Source organism: Oryctolagus cuniculus, chromosome X (genome assembly GCF_964237555.1).
Source record: "Oryctolagus cuniculus chromosome X, mOryCun1.1, whole genome shotgun sequence".
Taxonomy (NCBI): Eukaryota; Metazoa; Chordata; class Mammalia; order Lagomorpha; family Leporidae; genus Oryctolagus; species Oryctolagus cuniculus.
In genome coordinates, this window is record NC_091453.1 from 121,847,133 (window position 1) to 121,854,541 (window position 7,409).

A 7,409-nucleotide genomic window follows, 5' to 3' on the forward strand; every position below is an offset into this window, starting at 1 on the left:
AGCCCCTAGTGAAGTTGTTATAATGGAATAAATAACACAATGGAAGAAATCACACACAATAGTAGCAAAAAAGATTTTGCATATATATATATTATATAAAACATGTATACATATAAAATAAATGATTAAACTAATAGATAAGTTCTGTATAAACAAATTTTGATGAAAACAACAGTAGATAGTCAATATATAGACCTCTCAATTGATCCATACATTTTATACATGCTCATTAAAAACATCAACTTTTTTCATATGAAACTAGAAATACTTATAATGTTCATAGAGGAAGATGAAAAATAAACATAGAACATTCTGGAAGAGTACAGAAAGGATATTAATTAAGTTAGGATATGGAAATACAATATAAACTATAATAATTAAGGACTGTTAGAAAAACAGAATGGCAGTTCCTTAAAAAACTAAATATAAGATCACAATATGATCCAATGAGCTAATTTCTGGGTATGTGTACAAAGGAATTACAATCAATATGGGAAAGAGGTCTCTGTACTACCACATTTATTTTAGCTTTATTCACAAATTTTTAGTATATGGATACAACTAAAATGTCTGTCAATGGATGAATAAAACTGATGTGGTATTTATATGGACAATAATGCTCAACCTTAAAAAACGACCTTCTGGGCCGATGCTGTTGCACAGCAGGTTGAAGCCCCAGCCTGTGGTGCTGGCATCCTATGTCTATACCGGTTCAAGTCCTGGCTGCTCCACTTCTGATCCAGTTCTCTGCTGTGACCTGGGAAAGCAGTGGGGGATGGCTCAAGTCCTTGGGCCCCTTATTTGAATGGGAGACTCAGAGGAGGCTCCTGGCTTCCGATCGGCGCAGCTTTGGCCATTGCAGCCAGTTGAGGAGTGAACCAGTGGGTGGAAGACTTCTCTCTGTGCCTCTCCTTCTTTATGTAATTCTGACTTTCAAATAAAAAAATAAATCTTTTAAAAGAAATGACCTTCCATCATTTGTGACAATCTGAATGAAAGTGGTAGAAGTTATTATTCTCAGGGACATAAGCAAATAAGCCAGGAACAGAAATATAAGTACTATATGATTATATTTATATGTGGAACATATAAAATGTTGAACTTACATAAGCAGAGTAGGATGATGGGTAAGTGGGAGTTGGAGGGTGACATATTTGGGTTAAGGAAAAGAGTTAATCAAAGAGCACAGAGTTATTTGTAAGAGAAATAGGTTTTAGTGATTTACTTCACAGAATGGTTAATATAATAAAAATGATGTGTATTTCAAAATTGCTGAGTAATTTTAATATTTTCACCACAAAAAATAGTAAGTATGTATGATGATGAACTTGTTAAAAAGCTCAATTTCATCATTCTACGATGTGAACATTTTTCAAAGAACACATTGTATTCCATAAATATATGATATATACGATTAATATATTCTAATTAAAATGGACTAACAAATAAAATGTTTGCTGCTAGTACATGGATATCTAAAAGATGAATAAATCTGACATTGAGGAATAGACCCAAATACATATAACACCTTATTTTATGTACAATAAAGGTGGCATCATTTCACATCAGTGTAAGAAAACAGATGCGTTTTATAAATGGTATTATAAAAACTCAAATAACTATTTGCTTAAAAAAAACCCTGAAGTTGGATCTATATCTTAAATTATACATCAGCATGCATCTGAAATGAAGCAGCAGCAATTTTTTTATTATTTAATATGAATGCATATTTATTTTCACATAATGCCATGAAATTCAAGCAAACTTAGAAACATAATGATTCTTTTCACTTTATCTCCCTCCTGCTATACCCCTATCCTTCTTCCTCATCACTCTCCCATTTTCATTCTTATTTTTTCAAAGATCTAGTTTCAGTTAACTTTATAGTCATAAGATTAACCCTACACTGAGTACAGAGTTCAACAAAATGTATGAAGAGAAAACAAACAACACCCCTGCCAAACAAGCAAACATAAACACTGTTCCTCAATAGTCAAGTCAAGGGCTGTTCATTGGCATTACATCACAAAGTGTCAATTTCACTTATGTGGATTACTTTTTTATGTTCTGTATAAGGTACCACAGATCAGAGAGAACATATGGTATTTTTCTTTTTGGAAATGGCTTATCTCACTAAGCATAATGATTTCCAATTGCATCCATTTTGTTGCAAATAACAGGATTTCATTTTTTTTAATTATTTAAGACCTTTATTAGCAGGTACTTGCAGTTTGTTGACTTTTTTGAAAAAATCAAGCTGTAAACTTTTATTACAAATTAAAAATGAAGTTCTTAAAAATCTCAACTTGACCAGATATGAAAAAATTGAAAAACCTTTAAAGGTGTGTTGAGAAAAACCAGGCTTTAAAAAAAAAAAAAACAACACGTTTGTCGTTACCAAAAAGAGACATCTTTAGGTAAAAATAATAAAAACCCCATGCTGCATAGATAATGCAGATAGTTCTAGTAATCTGGTCAACAGGCAAAAAGCAAGCACTTAAGGTCTTCAGCTCCAATCTTTTGTTCATTTCTTATTGCTGGAATTTCATATTCATTTCTTCTTGTTGGATGACTGGATGATGGTAGAGATGTTAAGCCGCCATTTACTCAGCCCGCCCTGCTCAGCCTCGGGAGCAGACGAATTCTCAGCTGGTGGATCGGTTGCTTTTGTCTGTTTGCCGTCTTGTGGTTTAGGGTTATCTGGGCGTCTGCGTTGGTAGTTGAAGTTGCGGCGGTACCGACGCTGAGGTGGCTGCTGACCCTGGGTCTCATCTCCTTGGTTTTCCTTATCTTCTTCATTGCCATCCTCTCTAGGCTGTCTTTGGCGAGGAGGACCTCTGCGGAATCGTGGTCTATAACCCCGATACATATTCTGTCTCACTGGTCTACCTTGTTCCCCTGCACCCTGGTTTGTCAGCACCTTCCATCACTTCTCCCTGCAGAGGAGAGTTGGAATACTGTGGTTGACGCCCATAGGGTCTCCGCATGTAGTAAGGTGGGATCCTTCGCCTGCGGTAGGGCCGGCGTTGTTGGGCCTGGCCTTCGGGAGCGCTCTACGATCCCTCATTCTTTTCCCCACTCTCACTATTCTGATAATTCTGCTGGTAATTGCGTGGAGGACCCCTACGACATGGGTAGCATCTATAATGGTTACGGTCTGCTGCATATTTACTGCCTTGCACTGGAACTCCACCAGGACCTGTAACATTTGCTGCTTCCACACCCTTTTCTCCTTCAACAACATCAAACTCCACAGTCTCTCCATCTGCTACACTGCGAAGGGACTTCCTGGGGTTATTCTTCTTTATGGCAGTCTGATGTACAAATACGTCTTCCTTGGTGTCATTCCTGTTGATGAAATCCTATCTGTTCCTTACATTGAAACATTTTACTGTTCCCAAAACCTTCATTGCGATGACCTTCTTGTCCCCACAGGCGGGCGCAACTGATGTGAGGCTGCCCGGGCCACCGCTCCCTGTGCCGCTGCCCTTGGTGCCGGGCTTGGTTTCGACCGCGCTGAGGGCGGGGGCAGCGAGGGGGGCGGCGGGCGGCTGCTGGGCCTCAGCCTCGCTGCTCATGGTTGCGGTGATGGTGACTGGGGCCGGCTGCGGCAGCTGCGGCTCCTCCCCGGGTGTGATGGCTGCAGTGGGGCTGCTCAGGGCTCTCTGGGGTCGGCTCTCCACTCCCGCTACCGATCGAACTCAGGATTTTGTTTTTTACTGCTGTGTAGTATTCCATAGTGCATATATACCATAATTTCTTTATCCAGTCTTCCGTAGATGGAAATCTGTGTTGATTCTATAGCTTAGCTATTGTGAATCGAGCTGGGATAAACATTGGAGTACAAATAGCTCTTTTATGTGCTAATTTAATTTCCTTTGGGTAAATTCCCAGGAGTGGAATGGCTGGGTCATATGGCAGGTCTATATTTAGAAGTCGGAGGTATCTCCATACTATCTTCTACTGTGGCCAGATTGCATTCCAACCAACAGTGGATTAGGGTACCCTTTTCCCCACATCCCTGCCAGCATTTGTTCTTTGTTGATTTCTGCATGAAAGTCATTCTCACTTGGGTGAGTTGAAACCTCATGTGGTTCTGATTTGCATTTCCTTGATGGCTAGAAATCCTGGCCATTTGAATTTCCTCTTGAAAAATGCCTGTTCATGTCCTTTGCCCATTTCTTAACTTGGTTGTATGTTGTGTTGTTGTTGAGTTTCTTTAGCTCTTTTAGCTTCTTGATATTAATCCTTTATCAGTTTCATAGTTTGCAAATATTTCCTCCCATCCTGTTGGTTGCCTCTATAGTTTGCTGAGTGTTTTTTTTTTTTTTTTTTTTGAAGTGCAGAAGCTTCTCCATTTGATGTAATCCCATTTGTCAATTTTGGCTTTGTTTGCCTGTGCTTCTGAGTTTTCCAATAAGTCTTTCCCTATGCTGATCTCCTGTCGGTTTTTCCCAATGCTGCCTAGTAATCTGATAGCATCAGGTCCTAGATTTAGGTCTTTGAATCATTTGGAGTGAATTTTTGTGTAAGGTATGAGATAGGGATCTTGTTTCATATTTCTGCATATGGAGATCCAGTTTTCCTAGCATCATTTGTTGAAGAGACTGTCCTTGTTCCAATTATTGATGTAAGCTCCTTTAACAAAGATATGTTGGTTGTAGATGCGTAGATTGATTTCTCAAGTTTTCTTTTCTGTTCTACTGGTCTACACATATTTTTTTTTTGCAAGTGCCAGGTTGTTTTGATTATAATTGCCCTGCAGTATGTCTTGAAATCTTACATTGTGATGCCTCCATCTTTTTTGTTAAAGATTGCCTTAACTATTGGGAGGGTCTGGTGTTTCCGTATAAATTTTAGCATCATTTTTTTCTAGATCTGAGAAGAATGTTGTAGGTATTTTTGTTGAGATCACTTTGCATCTGTAAACTGCTTCCAGTATATGGATATTTTGATGATATTGATTTTTCCAATCCATGAACTTGGAAGATTTTTTTCCAATTTTTATGTCTTCTTCTGTTTCTTATTTATTCTAAGACATTTAATTCTTTTTTGTAGCTATTGTGAATGTGACTGGTCTTAGAAGTGATTTCTCAGCTATGACATATACAAAGGCTAATGATTTTTGTGTGTTGATTTTATATCCTGCAGCTTTACCAAATGCATTTGTGAGTTCTAATAGTCCCTTCTGTAAGATTTATTTATTTGTTTGAAAGGCAAAGTTACAGAGAAGCAAAGGCAGAAGAAGAGAGAAAGAGAGAGAGAAAGAGAGAGAGTCTTCCAAATACTGGTTCACTCCCCAAATGGCCACAATGGCCAGAACTGGCCTAATCCAAAGCCAGGAGCCAGGAACTTCTGGGTCTCCCACATGGGTGCAGAGTATCTCCCATATGGGTACAGGGGCCTAAGGACTTGGGCCATCTTTTACTGATTTCTCAGGGCATAGTAGAGAGATGGATCAGAAGTAGAGCAGCCGGGTGCCCATATGGGATTCCAGCACTGCAGGTAGTTACCTGCTATGCCACAAGCACCCCAATAGTCTCTTAGTAAGTTACGGTCTTTTGTATCCCCTATATATAGAATCATGTCATCTCGAAATAGGGATAGTTTGAATTCCTAGTTCCCAATCTGTATCCCTTTGATTTCCTTTTCTTGTTTAATAGCTCTGGTTAGAACCCCCAGGATAATATTGAATAACAATGGTGATAGTAAACATCCTTGTCTGGTTATGGATCTTAGTGGGAATGCCTCCAATTTTTCCCCATTCAATAAATTGCTGACTCTGGTTTTGTGATATATTGCTTTGATATGGTTAGAGAATGTTCCTTCTGTACCCAAATCACTTAATGTTTTCATCATGAAAAGATGTTGGATTTTATCAAATGTTTTCTCTGATTCTATTGAGATAATCATATGGCTTTTGTTCTCCAATTTGTAACTATGATGAATTACGCATATTGATTTATGAATGTTGAACCCTCCCTGTACATGAGGGATAAATCTTACTTGGTCTGGATAGATTGTCTTTCTGATGTGTTGTTGGGTTTGATTGGTTACTATTTTGTTGAGGGTTTTTGCATTTATCTGCATCAGGGAAATTAACAGCAGCAATTTAAATGTGAAAATGAATTCACTAACTTGAAGTAAACAATAGATACTTCACATAAATCTGGATTTGAGGAGGTCTTTAAATCTGTAGTTCAAAATCAGGAAACTTTAAAAGAAATGAGTTTTAGTAAAAGTGCTAGAATATATTTTGTCTGCTTATTGCACTGCATGATGATCAGAGTTAATAATAACATTACATATTTCAAAGTTGCTATATATTTTTAATGTTTTTAGGTCAATACACATACATTGGTAAATGTTGATATGTTAAATAGCTTGTTGTAATCTTTGAACAATTTTATACATAGGTTAAAATGTCACTTTGTACTCTCTATAGAGAAGTAATTATTATTTTGTCATGAAAAGGATTTATTTTAAAAGAAAATTATTAATAAATGATTTAATTGGTATTTTGATTGGTGTCACATTGAATCTGTAAATTGCTTTTGGTAGTATGGACATTCATTTTGATGATGTTGATTCTTCCAATCCATGAACATGAAATATTTTTCCATTTATTAATGTTTTCTTATATTTCTTTATTATTTTGTTATTTTCATGGTAGAGATATTTGATGTCCATGGTTAAATTTATTCCAAGATATTTATTTATTTTTGGAGCTATTGTGAATGGAACTGATCTTAAAATTCTTTCTCAGACACGGCATTGTGTATTTATACAAAGTCTATTGATTTTTCTGTATTTATTTTATATCCTCCCATTTTACCAATTTTTTTTGAATTCTAATAACTTGTCAGTGGAGTCTTCTGGATCCCTTGAAAATAGAATCATGTAATGTACCAATATGGTTAGTTAAATTTCCTTCTTTCCAGTTTGTATCCCTTTGATTTCTTTTTCTTGCTTAATGGCTCTAAAACATCCAGCACTATATTAAATAACAATGGTGAGAGGGGGCATCCTTTTCTTGTTCTGGATTTTAGGGGGAATGTATCCAGCTTTTCCCCATTCAATAAGATGCTGGCAGATGGTCTGTCATAAATTGCCAAGATTATGTTGATGAATGCTTTCTCTGCATCTATGTAGATAACCATATAGTTTTTGCTCCTCAGTTTGTTAATGTGATGTATCACATTGATGGATTTGTGAATGTTGAACCATTCCTGCATACCAGGGATAAATCCTATTTGGTCCAGGTGAATGATCTTTCTGATGTGTTGTTGGATTAGATTAGCTAATATTTTGTTGAGGACTTTTGCATCTATGTTCATCATGGATATTGGTCTATAGTTCTCTTTCTCTGTTGTATCTTTTTCTGGTTTAGGAATTAAGGTGATGCAGGC

At 37.0% G+C, this 7,409-nt stretch overlaps 1 pseudogene; it reads right to left on the reverse strand.

The window, feature by feature from the left end:
* Positions 1–2,383: 2,383 nt before the first annotated feature.
* LOC100352358 (Y-box-binding protein 1 pseudogene) lies at positions 2,384–3,634 on the reverse strand (annotated as a pseudogene).
* Positions 3,635–7,409: the final 3,775 nt, after the last annotated feature.